The 18,960-nt window shown below is 42.2% G+C and overlaps 1 protein-coding gene across 1 annotated transcript in view; it reads left to right on the top strand.

Annotated features, from left to right (window-relative positions):
- Nucleotides 1–18,960, top strand: part of CNGB3 (cyclic nucleotide gated channel subunit beta 3) — a 477,293-nt gene that overhangs the window by 262,967 nt on the left and 195,366 nt on the right. The gene's annotated exons all lie outside the window — the stretch shown is intronic.

Below are 18,960 nucleotides of genomic sequence, written 5' to 3'. Positions count from 1 at the left end.
GTGCCCTTGCCGCCAAAAATCTCTCTCTCCCAGGCACAAAGGAAAAGGTTGGCGTACGAGGGTGCGCAGGCCGAGCCCATGGCCATGCCACGCCTCTGAAAGTATACTGTATCTTTAAATAAAAAATAATTGTGGGAGAGGACGAAGTGGAGGAGCTCAAGGATAAAATCACATGAAGGGCCGTCCAGGTCGGATGTCCCAAGGAAGAAGCGGACCGCCTCAGGCCCAGTTCATGGCTGATACAGGTGTACACACTTTCGACATCGGCCGTGACCATCAGAGTGCCATCTTTCACAAGGACGCTGTCAACCCGTGTTAGGAGGTCTGTCTTGTCTTTGATGTAGGATGGAAGTGTCTCGACAAGGGTCTTGAGATGGTGATCAATATATTTACAAATTGGTTCACACAAGCCACTCAGTCCAGAGACGATCGCACACCCAGGTGGGTTGGCGGCGTCCTTGTGGACCTTCGGAAGGAGATAAAATGTGGCAATCTTTGGAAATCGCACAGTGAGAGCATCTACTGTATTTTTATTAATGATATCCTGCTCACAGGCACGAGCCAGGATCCCTTGGAGCGCGGCAGAGAAGGAGGCAGTGGGATTGTAGGACAACTTGATGTACATACTTCGGTCCCTCAGTGGTCAAAATTCTTCACTTTCGTACTTAGAGCAGGGCCACACCATTATGTTTTAAACCTAAAAAAGAAGAAAAAACTCCTTGCCAATGCCTGCACAATAAGATAATAATGGCAGAATCAGGGGAGAGAGAATTAAGTAATAATAAATATTTATTATGCAAAAATAAAGGTGAGGACTATAACTAGGAACACCGGGAGATGTAAAAACCCGGAGAAAGAGACATAATCCCACGCTAAAGTCCCCCACAATGGCTACATACATATATATAAGTGGACACCCACAGGCTGAGATAAAGCCAAAACTGTATTCAAGTGGAACAGGAGTAAATTAAGCCGTATGTACAGCATAGAGGGGTATGTATTTTAATTGCCCAATTAGGCACCCCTTAGCAAAAAAAACTCCTAAGGTATCTGGCACCAGTTATCAAATTGCAAAAGCCACAATGCTGGATCAAAAATCACTATGGGCTCCTGCAAGTTTAGAGAATTAATCCCAAATGACCCTTGGGTAATTCAGAGTATAGGGGCCGTCAGGATCCAAAGCATGAGAGGAGCTGGCGGTCACTATGTATGTCTGTTAGTCAACACGAGAACACCTAATGTTTGCAAGGAAAGCTAGTATAATACAGTGATCATGATGATATCGGTAGTCCGGTATTTACCTTGTGATATGTTGTATATGGCATGGAGGACTCAGGGAGGGAGAAGAAAGCACACCACACCACTATGTTGCCACCCTTGTTCGCCGGCTTAAAGATGACGTCCGAATAGCACTGTAATTGCCGGGTAGCCTCACATTGAGAATATTTGAGATTGTCAAATCTCCTATACATAGAAAGATGTTTCAAATCTTGAGTGACAAGTCTCACAAATATCTCAACTACTGGACTTACGGACAAGGGGGGAAACCGTGTAGACCTAGGGAGCAGACATTGTGGCAACCCACCTGATGATGGGGGTTCTTGCTCCAAGAGGAGATCCTCAAGATTTTGTAGAGCCTCCTTCTCAGCCACACTCACAAGATCAACATCACCACACGACCTGGAATGGAGTTTTTTAAGAATCAACTTACGAGCAAACAGATGGGGGTTCCTTTAGGGCTGTGAAGAAATTGAAAGCATTGGTCGGTAAAAAAGACAAGCCCCTCCCCACGACCTCCAGCTGTGCAGCAGTCAACACATGTGGACAAATTAACAACTTGGAGCCCCCTCCTGGAAAACACTAACCTGGAACGGAGTGGTCAGTTTTCTGCTATTATTAGGCCTTGTTTAAATCCTGGTTGTAGATTGTGTGGACGGTCCAGCATACGAGCTTGAATTATTTGAGGGTGATGATTTCTCCTCCACCAAGGCCACCGATACAGTCAAGGTCGATCTCGACCGTAAGAATTATTCCTGTATTGGGACCGAGATCTATAGGGTGGAATCCTCCATCTATATACACATTGGGTCTGCTTATCCCATATGTCTCATTGGAATTTTTTGGATTTATGTGAATGGATTTCTTTCACCCATTTTTGGGATTCCACATGGATATCATCATTTAATATTTTTAAAGTGTCACCAGTCATATCTTTTTTGAGTAAGATTTGAAGTTGTTCAATTTCCACCTCAATCTCCTTAAGAGACCCCTCATTCATTTCATTCAGTAAGTTTAGGAACCCGGTGGAACAGGTGTCTCCCAAGGATTCCCATATACTCTTCAAGGTCTCATCCTCAATGGGAAAGGAGGGATAAATTTGCACCCTCAAGCCCCTAGGGATGAGAGCTTTATCAATATATTTCCTGAGGAATGCATGGTTCCACCATATACGGGTTCTCCTTTTAAGAAGGTTTTTTAAATTTTAAAATGTTTTCCTGGAGATTCCGGTCCTCTCCTAGTCCACCGGCAACAGTATCGTCAAGGGCATCATTGAGTTGAGCAGGCATTATCCCGAGCTCTAAAATCCATAGTAGGCCTAATGCAAGCTGTGAAAACACAGAAACAAATTAGTAAGACAAGAAAGGCCAAATGCATAATACAGAGAAAAAGCCAGGTACCTGGTCAAAATGTGTATATGCCGGCACCGGCGTAAAAACACCAACTCTGACTAAATGTCTAGAAAATGGAGAATCAGAGTTTAGCTGGCATAAAAGTCTAAATTTTATTGAGATATAAATAAACATAGTACATGACAATCAAAATAGCAATGAGTAAACAGATGACAAAAGTGTAGTGTGTCAGGAAACTGCAGAGCAACAGAGTGAATCCTCCAGAAAATGTAGCTGCCAATATGGTAAAAGGCAGTTAACACTACATAAGCAGGGGCTAGAGTCTAGTTGATAGAAGATAGGCATCTAATGCCATAATGTAACTGAAGGTAATTTTAGATCCCAAAATCTTACCAGAAATCAGGCAGAATAAACGTTGGAGCGCTACAGGGGGAGGTGGTAGAAGGAAATGCCTCAACGCGCGTTTCACTAAGGAGTTTTGCATTTGCAGCTTTATCAAGAGTCTAAGGAGTGCTATGTGGAAGGACCTTAAATATCCATATATGGCGCCACTGAGTGAATGGTAGCAAAGCGCCGCCCACGGAGGTGCTCACTGGCGCATGCGCCGGGTCTGCCAATTCACCATCACACAGGCCCCGGCCGTCACACTGCCATGCGTACACGGGAGCGCGGCGTTGCTGTGGCTCCCGAGGAAGCGCAGAGGGTGAAAGATAGCCGGGCAGGAGGAAGACTACGGCGCAGGCGCACCGCACCACCGTGTGTATGAGGGGAAAAGAACATTACAAAGGTAAACAAGCGTAATGCTATGTAAGCACCGATACAGCAATTGGCCACAGTGTCAACACAGTGACACAACATGGAGCAGCTCCATTATTTAACAATAAATATAATACAGAAAGTACAGTCAATTCAGAAAAATGGGGCCACACAACATGGAAAAAAGATAACCATATTATACATATTATTTATACATAGAAATTTAGGCCCAATGTAAATAGTGCAGCAATCTGTATAGACCATAGTCTATTTACTCATTTCTATTTTCATTGTCATATACTATGTGTATTTATATATCAGTAAAATTTAGACTTTTATGCCAGTTAAACTCTGATTCTCCATTTTCTAAAAAACAATAGAAGTAGGAATTGCCAAAGATATCAGAGTGGACAAGGGGTGATAGAGAGAAGGAAAAATGACAACAAAGGAAAATAATTGCAGTGTACAGAGGAACAAGATCTGATTCCTACTCAGATTGGAGTAAAACTGATACAAAAGTTAGGAATGCTAGAGGTGAGTGAATGTAAGGGAACGCTGAAATAGTTGTAGGTTCACCTAACAATAACAGTATATTGAACAAGGATGATAAAAGTGAATACCCATAAAAATGAATAAATTAATGAAATATGTAGAAGATGGATATAAAACTGCAAAGGGTAATATACTTATAGAAAATCAAAGGCGCACGTGTATGTATATGTATACACATAACACATGCACAGCCACACACATTCATGACATTTATAAATAGGCTAAAAATCCAGATCTTTGGTCAAGTGAGGGTATGTGCACACGATGCAGAAATGAAGCAGAAAATTTCTGCATCATTTCTGCATCTCCCTGGCAGAAAAAACGCATGCAGATTGTGCATGCGTTTTTCCTGCAGAATACATGCGGATCCACATGCAGATTCACATGCGTTTCCGCATGCAGATTGACAAGCACTTTCCAGGCCATTTTAGCATCACCTGGAAAGTGCTTGACAACTAGGTCACACTATATAAATCCATGCAAACAGCATGGATTTATATAGCGTGACCCGAGAGAGTGTATATACTTACCTCCGATGGCCCGCGCTGTCCTGCTTTACAAAGTTCCCGGCTGCCGGCAACTTTGAATTGAAAGACCTGCCGACGTCAGCGTCACGTGACCCGTCACATGACTCTGACGTCAGCGCAGGTCCTACAACTCACTGCAAGTGCCAGGAACCAAGCAGGAGCGCTGCGCGGGCTGACAGTAGGTAAGAATACATTTATTTTTTATTTTATTCTTGTTTTTACAGCTTTTTTAATGGTACCTGGGTGTGGAAGAGACTCTCCTCTCCTCCACACCCGGGTACCATCCGCATATTAGAACGCGCCAATAGCGCAAGTACAGATGCAGTCTTGCGGAATTGGCGCGTTCTAATGCAAGTCAATGGCGGCGAAATCGCCGCGTTTCCGCAAAATTAATTGACATGCTGCGGATTTTTGACCGCAGCGTTCACGCTGCGGAAAAATCCGCATCATGGGCACAGCACATGCGGATTTCCATTGGGGAACATTGCTTCCCTTCTACCATGCGTTTTTCATGCGTTTCCGCGGCGTTTACGCAACTGCAAAAACGCCGCGGAAACGCATGAAATACGCATCGTGTGAACTCAGCCTTACTTCATTATAGCTGCAGCGCTCGTTCCTGTCTGGTTCCCGGCTGCCGGCATATCGCGAGACAGAGCGGTGAAGGGCCTGCGGTCACATGACTGTGACGTCACCGCAGGTCCTCAAGCGATGCCGGCATTCAGAGAAAAGCCTTCGGAAAGGTGAGTATAAACTTTATTTGTTATTTTATTCTTTTTTTACAGGTACAATGGTACCCAGGTCTGGATGAGAGTCTCCTCTCCTCCAGAACTGGGTACCATCCGCACATAGAGACGCATAGAAGCCGCTTGTACAAATGTACAGTCGCGGTTTCTATGCGTTTCAATGCAAGTCAATGGCGGGAGTTCCGCTGTGCTTCCGCAAAATTAAATCCGCAGCATGTGCATAGAACATGTGGAATCCCCTTGGGGACCATGGGGTGCGGATTACCTAGCGTTTCACAAGCGTTTCCGCTGCGGAAATTCTGCAGCATAAACGCTTGAAAAACGCTACGTGGGCACCCAGCCTTACAAATTTCCAAACTTTGTTCAGGATACGTGAGTCTAAAGTGAAATACATATGGACACTCACATGCTTTGTGGTCTGATCAATCATAATGACAAAAACATACCATATCCCAGCTTAACTAAATTATACAGTAACTCAACTGGCATCAGTTACCCATAAATATTAAAATGAGTAACATAAATTCTAGCGGCTATTGTTTAAAAGCAGAATGGCCATGGGAAATTAAGAGGCGAGAGGCTGATGCAATGAAATACATTTGCTGTCCATCAGACATTAAAAGAAAGAATGTTTGGAATGAAAAATTAATTGGTACTTTAGTCTCGCTCCCTTTTCTCTTTCAATGTGTCTGGTGTAAAATTTGTAATTAACTTTTCAATCATTTTCTCATTTATTCTGGTACCTGGAATAGCATTTAATGTGCCGAAAATAGAGCGATATTTTTCCTAAGAGAGTTAAGGGATGGAGATTAGAGGATTCATCCTGTAGTGACTGACTGATTCCTCGCACTAAGCCTCCATTTCACGTCTTACAAAGAATTTAATAAAAAGAGAGAACTCCTTTGTAATGTGACCATCTCGATGAACAGAATTGACTTCTAGCACTTGAGAGGAATAATTGGTCTCGCTCTTTGTGCTGTTTTTTCTTGTTTTTTTTTTCATTTCTTCTTAATATAAAACATGATTAAAGGCTTGAATGGAAGTGAATTTTAGTAGATAGTGCACACAATTATTAGTGAGTACGTATACTAGAAATTTGTATCCAAATGGAAGATATCATTGGCCGCGATTATCCGGAGCAGAGGAAACAAAATGAATCTTAAAGACAATGTATTAGAGGAAGATCCACATAAAGCTACAGAGCAATGGCATTTTGGCTAGGGATCTTGGCAGGATTAGATCTTGCTCCATGTTGCTGCAGCCAGCGCGCTTCACTATGTGGCCCGACCTTTACACTGCTTTTCATGTGCAGCCGATTACAATCTGACATCAATGTATTCACTTAAAGGAAATGTCGGTGTAGTTTACCTGTAGTTTCATGAATTAGGGAAGGCCATATAGTAGATATTACACATACTTCTATACTGTATAGACAGTGCAGTAGGGTGTGTGTGAAATGAATATGAGTAGAAATGAGCGGTGTTCGACTAGAACTGTTCACCAATCTCAAATTCGAGCAGTTTTGGGCGATGTTCGGCTGTTCGAGGTTATGTTCGATAACTGTTCGTGCACCAAAAGCGTAACTGGATTTTTTCACATCATGCAGGGATTGTCTGCCACTCACTGTAATGCCACAGCCATGATGGTTGTGGCATTACAGTGGTTGCCCAAATCGATGGGAACAGTGCTCATAGTGAAACATGAAAAGCCGGCAATTGAGCAGCGGCATACACCGGTACCCGACAATTTAGAACAGAAAGAATAGAGCATCACACATAGATTAGATAGATAGAAACATGCCAGTCACATATATAAGAAGTACAGTGACAGTGTTGGTTACTGTACTTGTCATTTAGTGTTAAAGGATTTATTAAAAAAAAAAATAGTGTTTTCATGCACCGTCTCTTTAAAAAAGCCGGCTGGCAATTCAGCAGTGGTACCCGACAATTTAGAGCAGAAAGAATAGAGCATCACACATAGATTAGATAGATAGAAACATGTCAGTCACATATATAATAAGTACAGTGATAGTGTTAATTACTGTACTTGTCATTTAGTGTTAAAATAAAGGATTTATTAAAAAAAAATTGGCGTGGGGTTCCCCGTAATTTTAGTCTCTAGCTGAGGTTAAGCAGACGGCTGGGGCAGATGTTTGAAGCCTGGGAAGGGGGTAATACCCACGGAGCTTCCCAGGCTACTAATATCAGCCCCCAGCTGAATACCTAGCCTTTACTAGCTATTAAAATGGGGGACCCCAAAAAAAATGACGTGGGGTTCCCCCTATTTTAATAGCTAGCAAAGGCTAGGCAGACAGCTGGGGGCTGATATTAATAGCCCAGGAAGGGTGCCATGAATATTGGCCCCCTCCCAGGCTAGAAACACCAACCGTCAGCCGCCCTAGAAATGGCGCATCCATAGGATGCGCCAATTCTGGCACTTAGCCTCGCTCTTCCCACTGCCCTGTAGCGGTGGCAGTGGGGTAATAGGGCTGGGGTTGTTGTCAGCTTATAATGCCAGCTGACATCAAGCCCAGGTTAGTAATGGAGAGGCGTCTATAAGACACCCCCATTACTAACCCCATAGTCAAAGTTAAAAAAAAACACAAACACCCAGAATAAAATCCTTTAATTGAAATAAACACACAATTTTTAATGTTCTAAATTAAACCATACTTACCATCACGCCCATTCCAGCTGAAGCCAACGATCTCCTGCAATAAAAGTAAAATAATAAACCAACTTCATCCTTACCTTTCCATGGTTCCCAGGACTGCTCCAGCTCTGCTACATTCACATGATAGGCTGGATCGCAGCAGAAAGCTGCCATCCAGCTTGCCATGCCGCAGACACTGAGAAGCGCAGGCATGCTTGCGCTCCTCAGTGTCTCGCTGTTACGGCATCCAGATGAGCCGAGTTCATGTCCAATGAACTCAGCTCACCTCATGCACGTCACTGACAGCGTGGGAAAATTCTCCTGCGCTTGCGGTGAGCGTGAGAGAATTTTCCTCCGCTAACGGCAAGCGCAGGAGAATTCTCCCACGCTGTCAGTGATGTGCATGAGGTGAGCTGAGTTCATTGGACATGAACTCGGCTCACCATATTTAAAATGTATGCCACTTTGAGGGAACTAGCACTCAACCATGATGTATATTTTCATCATTGGTTAGAAACATCTTAAAGGGAAGTTCTTATCTTCTCAAAATTCAGTAACGCACCGCTTCTCTGCCTCCTGCTTGCTTGGGGTTGTTGGACGGTGCGCTGTTAAACCAGCAGAATGGTCACACTGTTGGACTGAACAGAAGCAGCGTTGCATCGGCAGAATGGGAGCAATGTACGGGCAATGAAACTGGCTGGACCAAGCAATCCGACCTGTTTCAGAGATGCACTTGCAGATCGTATAGCAAAAGCTTGTACACGTGTGCTCCTTCCCTAGGAAATCGGCCACTCTCATAGACTGTAGAAGTTTCTGGTAACCTACGCAACGAGCAGTAAGCAATGGAATTAAAACTGTTTCTGTTTTTGAGAATGGAGAGTATTTTTAATTAAGGTAAGTTGCTAGTTTTCAAAAGCATTTGTCCAAGTTGAGACAACCCATTTAATAACTTCTCTGCTGTACTTCTGTAGACCTAAATAAGGCAGGGTAATGTCATATAGAGATTACAGTAGGATTTGTATGTATCTGATCTGTAACTCCCTGGTCTATGGGAAGGTGCTGAAGTCTGTAATAATCTACTAATCTATCTCTGACCATTTAGGGCTCATGCAGACGACTGTATTATTGGTCTTAGTGCTTAATGTGATCTGACAAAGCATCGCATTGCTCTCGGATCAATGTTATTCTATGGAGCCATGCACATGTCAGATTTTTTCCTCGGACAGAGACGGTCTGGGAAAAAAATCATTGCTTGTCTAATTTTGATCCGATATTCGGATCACACTCGGCTATGAAAGTCAATGAGTGCATGGAAAACATCAGACTGATCTGAGTGGAGTCCGATTTCCACGGACTGACAGGTTGGAGAAAATGGAGACATTTTTTTCTCCATCTTCTCCTCGGATCACGCTATGATCACACTCTGATCAGAATATGATTGGCATAATCAGCCCGATTCTTTAGGATGAGAGACTATGCTCATGTGACCCTAGCCTAGCTCATATTTAGTGTTGAGCCACCCCCGTAGTGTTCGGGTTCGGTTCAGTTCGTCGAACACCGGGATGTTCAGAGAACTGTTCGTCGAACACCTTGGAACACTGGCAAACACCGTCGAACACCGTTAAAACCAATGGCAGGCAAACAAAAACACATAGAAAACACCTTCAAAGGTGTCCAAAAGCTGACAAACTGCTCAGAAGACACTCTCTTTAAAAAAGCCGGCCGGCAATTCAGCATCGGTGCCCGACAATTTAGAACAGAAAGAATAGAGCATCACACATAGATTAGATAGATAGAAACATGTCAGTCACATATATAAGAAGTACAGTGACAGTGTTGGCTACTGTACTTGTCATTTAGTGTTAAAGGATTTATTAAAAAAAATAATAGTGTTTTCATGCACCGTCTCTTTAAAAAAGCCGGCCGGCAATTCAGCATCTGTATAGGATGCGCCAATTCTGGCACTTAGCCTCGCTCTTCCCACTGCCCTGTAGCGGTGGCAGTGGGGTAATAGGGCTGGAGTTGATGTCAGCCAGGGCCGGCTCCAGGTTTTTCTGGGCCCCGGGCGAAAGAGTCTCAGTGGGCCCTTTAACACATACCACGATTCATGATGCAGAGATACCGCAGAGAAATATACATATAGTACAATGCCGAAGATTTCACTTCTTACATTACATGAGTGATATCTATTGTAAATTCCACAATAGCTCAGAAACCGGTGACTCGCTCCACACAGAATACTGGCCCCCATATAAGGCCCCATACGGAATACTGGACCCCATATAAGGCTCCATGCGGAATACTGGCCCCCATATAAGTCTCCATGCGGAATACTGGCCCCCATATAAGGCTCCATACAGAATACTGGCCCCCATACAAGGCTCCATACGGAATACTGGCCCCCATATAAGGCTCCATTCGGAATACTGGCCCCCATATAAGGCTCCATACGGAATACTGGCCCCCATATAAGGCTCCATACGGAATACTGGCCCCCATATAAGGCCCCATACGGAATACTGGCCCCCATATAAGGCCCCATACGGAATACTGGCCCCTATATAAGGCCCCATACGGAATACTGGCCCCCATATAAGGCCCCATACGGAATACTGGCCCCCATATAAGGCTCCATACAGGATACTGGTCCCCTTATAAAGCTCCATACAGGATACTGGCCCCCATATAACGCTCCATACAGGATACCGGTCCCCTTATAACGCTCCATACAGGATACCGGTCCCCTTATAACGCTCCATACAGGATACTGGCCCCCATATAATGCTGCATGCAGGCTGTTACCCCCCACATAATGCCCCATACAGGCTGTTCCCCCCTTATAATGCTCCATGCAGGCTGTTACCCCCCACATAATGCCCCATACAGGCTGCCCTGCCCCCCCTTATAATTCTCCATGCAGGCTGTTCCCCCCCACATAATGCACTATGCAGGCTGCCCCCCCCCCTTTATAATGCACTATGCAGGCTGCCCCCCCCCCCATTATAATGCCCCAAGCTGGCTGTCCCCCCCCCTTCTCTTTAAAATGCTCCATGGAGGATGCCCCCCCCCTTCTCTTTATACTGCCCCATGCCTCCATACATTAAAAAAAAAAAAATCAAATACTCACCTCCCTTCTCCTCACCTGCTGCCCGCTGCTCGGGTCCGAACTCCAGCGTTGTCGGCGTCTTCCCGCTCAGCGCTCCCTGTGACGGCTCAGGGGAGGGCGCGGTGTAAAGACGTCACCGCGCCCTCTGACCTGAGACGTCACAGGGAGCGCAGAGCAGGAAGACAGCGGATCTGCGGAGGCACGGGGAGAGGTAAGTATCCGGCTGCCGGGGCCCTGAGCAAGTGGGGGAGAAGGGCGGGTGCTGACACCGCTCTCCTCCGCCCATAGCCCAGCGGGGTGCGCGACCGCCAGTGGGCCCCTCAACCTGCTCAGGGCCCCGGCATTTGCCCGGGTGCTGACGCCGGCCCTGATATCAGCTTATAATGCCAGCTGACATCAAGCCCAGGTTAGTAATGGAGAGGCGTCTATAAGACACCCCCATTACTAACCCCATAGTCAAAGTTAAAAAAAAAATACAAACACCCAGAATAAAGTCCTTTAATTGAAATAAACACACAATTCTTTAATGTTCTAAATTAAACCATACTTACCATCACGCCCATTCCAGCTGAAGCCAACGATCTCCTGCAATAAAAATAAAATAATAAACCAACCTCATCCTTACCTTTCCATGGTTCCCAGGACAGCTCCAGCTCTGCTACATTCACATGACAGGCTGGATCGCAGCCGAAAGCTGTCCATGCACTTGTGATAGCAATAGAAACAGGGCTGTATAATACATAGTCATGTTAGGACCAGAGAAATCCCTGCAGTTCACCCCTTTAGTGCCGCAATTAAATATTTTAGTATTTTACTGGGGGTTGGTAACACCATGGAATCATACTTAGATCTAACAGATGTCCTCAGGGCTTTCCCATGTGCATATCTGTTAGGATACTCTTAGAATTTGTTCTCTTGGGCCTTGCTCTGTTTTTCTTCACTTGCAAAATTAACAAACTATTATGGAAATAGTTAAAGTCCAACGTATGGAAATGTTATTAAAGCAGATACAGGAGGAGAAGATAAAAATTGTCAATAAATGGTTCCACGGGGATGCCTTTTTATCCTCCCCATTATATAGGTCTATCTTAAGATGACCCATCTTCATTATGATCCCCTCGCACCTCAACTTTACTAATTGTAATCAGTCCAATAGTCCACCCTTTGATTCCTTTTTCTATTTCGCTCGACATCTGTCTTTTCTTCCTCCCCTCATATCCTACTCTTTATAATTCCTCTCTATGATCATTACCTTCCCTAGGTTTCAATTTCCCCAGCCTTTTTGTTTCAACCTTGGGGTGACCCTTGGGCCCACGCAATCCCTGGTTCTTCCTAATCAGTTATTTTTGTTATACATTTCAGCCTAATTGTTGTTTATTCTACCCTGTTATACCATGGGATGTATTGATTTTTCAAATATCTTGACCGTGCTGATAGTTGATTTTTATTTACATACATTGCTCTTTCTTTTTATATTGAAAAACCAATAAAAATCTCAACTTGAAAATAAAAAAAAATGGTTTTACAATCCAGAATTTCATAACAAAGAAAAAAAATCTTCTTGTTCTCAACCCCAAAAGTGACCTGTTTAATTACCAATCCAATGATAAAATGACTTTACACCTTCTGCCCAAGGCTCTACAGCAAAGCTCACCTGTCAAATAATGTAATTTTTTAATGTGTTTTGTACAATATTTATACATTTTCTTAATAGTGAAAGTGTCTGAGTGGATACACATTGGTTGCACCTGTAACTTTTTTACGTTATCTATAGCTACAGTAGTAGCACTGGTGCGGAAATATTTTTGGGGCTATATATAAGCTCATAAGTGACTGCTAAAAACGGCAGCTTATTCTGTTTTCTTTGTTCGTTCTGACTGTAACAGGCAAGCGTCCAACCATCCAGAATTTATAAGTAAAATTTATGTGCAGCCCATATTGATCTATTGAGATCACATCTAATTTCTATTGGGATGATGTCATGTTTTTAGTAATTTATTTGCAATATGACCAGTGGAGAACTGATCAGTAGCCCAATGGGCACGTTATGTGTCATTGAAGAAGTTACTTGACCTGGAAGCTTAGTAGGACAATATTTACTGTCTGCGGACCTAATTGGATATTAGCTTGTCCCTGGTAACCAATTTTGGCTTTTCAGATCTAATGGACCGGTGTGCAGTCTTGGTTATCTACTGACTTAGATAACTCCTGACAAACTTGTAGCAAAATTTCTAAAATCAGTGAAAACAGCTCCTGTCCATGGTGGGTAGATCTCTGGGTGGATCTCAAGGGTCACTGCTTAACCAGCCTTGGATCACTGTCTATTGTGACTCTTTGGACAGTGAGCCCTCTGCTGAAAAATCATGATATCCAAGTGAAGCTTCTCTTTCGGTTTTCAACAAAACACCGGATCACACTCAGACCAATGTTAGTCGATGGGGCCGTGCACATGTTAGACTTTACCAGCTCAGTACGAAAATAAAAAAATCGCAGCATGCCCAAACTGGATCTGATTATTGGATAGCACTCGGCCATGCAAGTTAATGAGTCTGTGGAAAACATCAGACCGCACTCAGGTGATATCTGAGTGCAGTCCAATTTTCACCGACTAACACAATGGAGAAGATGCAGAAACGTTTTTTTCCATCTTCTCCTCGCCTGAGCGAATCAAATCATACTATGATCACATTCTGATCAGACTCTGATCACAGTTTGATCAGAGTGTGATTAGCATAATCAGCCAAATTTTGTCGGATGAGATACTATACTCTGGTGTGACCCTAGTCTAATACATACAGTTGAAACCAGAAGTTTATATAAACGATATAAAAAGACACATATGCATGTTGTTCCCAATATCTGACATGAAATCAGAATAAAGGTTTCTTCTGATTTCTTGTCAGATATTAAGAAAAACATGCATATGTGTCTTTTTATATAGTGTATGTAAACTTCTGGTTTCAACTGTATAAATCTCTATATACTGATGTCCATACATTAACTCGTAGTTTAACAGTCCATTGCCGACCTTTGCTTGCCCAAGCACTGCTTCCCTATCAGTCCCTACTTTCTTCTACCATGCAAAGTGAGTATGCTGTCAAAACACTATATACAGTATCATACTTGCCAACTTTTAGAAGAGGCAGCATAGATTCTATAGGAAAGTTTTTGCAAACCGTGCCCCCTTTTTTCCGACCACTGATTCCATGCCCCCATTGCCAACCCCCTAAATGTGCATCTGGACAGGCTCCATCTGAAGACAAAGAATTCTGGGATCACAAATGGGAAACCTTACGGAAACACTACATAAAGCCTTTGCGTTGCACAGAGAAATATATCAACTCCATGAGGACTCCGGAAATCCAACACCTGGGGAAAATGCTTTGACTTTTTTTTCCCCATTTTGTCTTATAATCCATTTACTGAATGTAAATTCTGAAGATGTGCGGTTAGATTTTTGCTCAATGTGGGGTCCTCAGTAATTAAAATGGCATACACGATTGTGCAACCATGATTGGGCAGGAGGAAGAAATAATATATTCTCCCATTTTGCTGTATTACGTATTCATCACTTGGCAGCAGTCATTTGTGTAATTTTCTGTACTCTTACCATATAGCCCTTCTTTTGTTGCTTACAATTTAATGAAGTAGATGAAGTCTTGATCTAAAATGAATCTTTGTAGCAATGAAATTCCCATTCTTCTTGTCTGATGGATGTGTTTAATCCATTTACTAGTTATGGCAGTGAAAACAAAATCTCTGTTCTTCTCACGAGAGATTTCCTATTCTTCTGTTGTCTGTTTGGAGTAAAATACTGAGCGAGTGGATGGCTATGAATATGTGCCAAGCACCTTAGAGTATTGTTCTATTTTCTACTGATCGCTGAATTATGTATGAGATTACAAGTGTCTTTTCTGATCATACAAGTGCCTGAGAGTTTTATTAGAAAATTATTCCCATGCTATCATGTACTCCAAACATTTTCCTAAAGGAGGATCTTGTCCTAGATTGAGAGCAATTGTGCATTTAATCTTCAATACATGACATATCGTGTTTTCAGTCATTTTTATGCCGACACTTGAGAGCATGTTAGGGCACTTACAACTGCATTTAATACAGTTTGTTCACCCAATGCAGACTTAAGAGTATGATAAATGAACCTGCAAGGCTTACAGTCAACATAAAGCTGTTTCCTTAAAAGATAGATGCGCTATATTATGGTTAAAAGAAATGCAAAGAGCCGGTAACTGTATTTTAGCCTATAAGCAAATATGCTATGAATAGAGAAATATATTTTCCATTAACGAGTCAGCTTAATCTTTCAGCCTCAGTTGGACACAACTATTACTTAATTTACGAACCTTTCAAGTAATAGTTCTTTCAAAGATTTAATGTTATTGACGGCTTGTCAAGCAAACTTTAATTAATGTAGAATGCCAACAAATGCACATCATGCAATAGTAATAGTAAATGAGTCCATACAAAGATTAGCCACTGAGTTAGAAAATGTCCCTGGCTCATGATATACAGCTATATGGTCCAATGAGATGCATCTTCAGAAGAAACTTATCACAAGCAGGAGGCGGGGGCAGGCTTATGCAGCATCAAATAGGATAGCAGTTCTATTTCACTGATCTATCACTGTTTCACTGAAATAGAATTTAGAGCAGAGCAAGTGCAATGTGATGAGGCTCCCCACATTCTTTAAAAAACAGAGACATAATGAGAAATTTTAGTTAGCATTTAAGGAAACCATATCATAGGAGAATTAGTAATCAACATGTTAGGCAACAGAGAAATAGCATATCAAATAAAGAAATATAGAGAAAGGATACACAAGAGCCTCTTCATTATTCTATAAAAATGGCTTATGCTACATATGCAAAAAAAATCAGTCGAGCTCAGCTTTAATAAGAGAGACATGGTCAACTTATCCTTAAATATACTGTGCCGTGTATGTGGTGTAGACAGAGAGCAGTACAGTGCAAGTAGTACAGGTAAAGAGAAGTGTGTCTAATATAGGTAGAGAGGTAAAGTACATGTATTACAGTTAGAGAAAGTACAGTACATGTAGTGCAGGTAGAGAGCAGTATAGAGCATGTAGTACAGGTAGATAGCAGTACAGGGCATGTAGTACAGGGCATGTAGTACAGGCAGAAAGCCAGTATTGTGAATATAGTACAGGAAGAAAGCAGTACAGTACATGTAGTGCATTTAGAAAGCAATTTAGTGCATGCAGTACAGGTAGAGAGGTGTACAGGGCATAAAGTAGACATGTAGCACATTTTGTAGGCATACTGTAAATAGTAGCACAGATACTGTGCAGTACAGGTAGTACAAGTAGAGAGAAGTATAGTACATACAATGCAGGTAGCAAGCAGTACAGTACATGAAGTACAGCTAATATGTGTAGAACTCATAAAACATATCTCACAGATAAGCAGCAGTACAGTACATATAGAGTAGTATTGATATATAGCAGTGCAGAACATAAATTAAAAGTACACAACAGTACATTTAGCAGAGGTAGTTAGCAGTACATATGGTAATAGCTATTTCCCTATGTAGACCTGCTGAGGCAACGTCTGCCTTTGTCACCAGGCTCAGTAGCATTCACTATACAGGTGGGGTTGGTGATGGAGAACGTGGCACTCAGGGTTGCCAACCGTCCAAAAATTCCAGGACAGTCCGTAAAAATGGGGCACTTTTTTGCCCTGTCCGTTAAAAAAAATTTAAGATGTCGGTGATTTTTTTTTAATCTGAAGAAGCTTATATAAATTATTTTGACTGTAATTATAATTATCATCAATTTACAGTTCACAGTGAACGCAGGTGATGTCTCGTGTCAGAATTATGGGCTGTAGGCATGTATCGCTGATAATCATCATGATGCATCGTGGTTTTCCAATGTGTCCTTCAAAAATATTGTCTGTCCATGATTTTTTGATAAGCCGTCCAGAAAAAATAAAAGGTCAAGTTGGCAACCCTGGTGGCACTGCGAATAACACTGGGGGGCACAGGTACTGTTCAGTTAGGAATGCTGGCGTGGTTGGGACTTATGCTGCCGCCCAGTCAGGGAGAATGTGTGTGTCTGTGCTGTGCAGCCGCTCATCAGGGGTATTCAGTCTCCTCCTGTGGCCTATGGAATAGCACCTCACCCTATTTAAAGTATTGCAAGATATTGTATTTGGCATCCCTTTAGTGCTGATGTGCTTTAGTAGTGTTCTGTTCGTGATCTAAACCAGGTTTGTGACCCTCAACTTTGTCTTCCTTTGCTGCTTCCCCTAATTCTGATCTTGGCTTGGTTGACTCTTCCTGGTATTGTCTTCCTGGTATCCGACCCCGACTATTTCCCTGATTACACTTTTGTCTCCTGATTCTGTCCTTGGTTCTGCCTCTCCAGATAACCTGGCCAGTCTGACTACTCTTGTTTCAGGCTTGCTCCTCTAACTAGCAGCTACTACATTGATACCACCTAGGGGGCTCTGACGTAAGTACCGATCCCTGTATAAGGCTTAAAAGTTGAATATCGGGGTTCCTCTTGGATCTGTGAGAACGGGTCACTAGTGTCAAGTCTATCCGAGGTAGCCTTTTTAAGCAGATGGCCTCTGACAGACATTTTAGCAATATAGTTTGTGTGGCACAGGTAGGTAGCAATACACATAGCATAGGTAGGGATCAGTATAGTACACTTACCATAGGTAGATATCAGTACAGCATGTATAGTAATAATCAGTCATACGTATAGTCATAATCTCCTGCTGATAAAACGCTGATTGTATTGAAACTACAGCACACAGCCTAATAAGGGACACATCTCTGAAATCAGGCTCTCTGCATCTATATTATGCTGTTCTCAGATTAAATAGCAAAAACCTACTGACAGATTCCCTTTAATGAGTATAGGAAGTTCAGTAACAGAGCACCAATCCACTGACTTTACTTTCCCCCAATTTCAGGAACAAATATTTGGAATTATTATCAGAAATCTTCATAGTTCAGTACCCAAAATTTATTCTCTTAAACGTCGTATAAATACCAAATGGCAAAAAATAAAGGCAGTTTTAATCATATAGAATTTGTATATATGAATGATTAAGAGAAGAACCAAACACATTTTGTTAGCAGTAGACCATTGAAGTCTTATTTTTGTCTTATTTGTTTTGTTTATCAGTTCAGTATTTTTGGAAATGGGTTAATCTAGCAATTATAAATGTATTATTCTATGTATATATACACATGATATATGGACTGTTGGATTTTTATATAAAGACAGTTCCTGATTATGACACAGTACATTATTGTGCACATGTGGGCTCCATTACACCTCATCAGAAATCATGCCATCATGACATCGTCTGAAGATAGACAGATCTGTCTGATTTCATTTGATAGCATGTTCACCGCAGCAGCCATATTGTATAGATGCACTCACTTTTGTGAAATGAAATATATAGACGGATGGTTGAAGGGAAAGCTTTAGCAGGATTCCTAAGAAATTACTTGGATGACATTTTAATAAAATATGTCATAAAAGTAAAATTGGTGCAGGTATAGCAGGTGAACATCCTTGACATATCATATATTAATGGATAAATGAGGCTCTGGTTTGGAGAACATTATGGATGATGGGATGACCTTGTTTTGGCTGGTAGATATATCCATAGCAATGAGAAGGTTTGCTGTAGGCTGGTGTTAGAAGAGATAAAACACGAGGATTCAGATATCACTTGACATCAATTATGTTGATTATAGCTGCCATAGTCTTATTGGATGGATGTGCTGACTTTTGCAAAATTACGTGAAGACTAGTCGATCCAAAAAAGAGCCTTAAAGAGTTTCCGAATATTGTATAATATGTCAAAAGGTCATGTTATAAAAGTGAGCTTGACATATGTATGGCAGTTGGGACAACCATGTTCTTGAGGGTCATTCATTCACATGTCACTAAATGAATGAGGTTCTGGTCTGGAGAACATAATAGATGATGGGGT

Source organism: Phyllobates terribilis, unplaced genomic scaffold, assembly GCF_046119375.1.
Source record: "Phyllobates terribilis strain yellow unplaced genomic scaffold, ASM4611937v1 Scaffold_4__5_contigs__length_816908805, whole genome shotgun sequence".
In the NCBI taxonomy this organism is placed as follows: Eukaryota; Metazoa; Chordata; class Amphibia; order Anura; family Dendrobatidae; genus Phyllobates; species Phyllobates terribilis.
The sequence above is the reverse complement of the archived record's forward strand: the minus strand, read 5'-3'. Positions and strand labels throughout refer to the sequence as shown.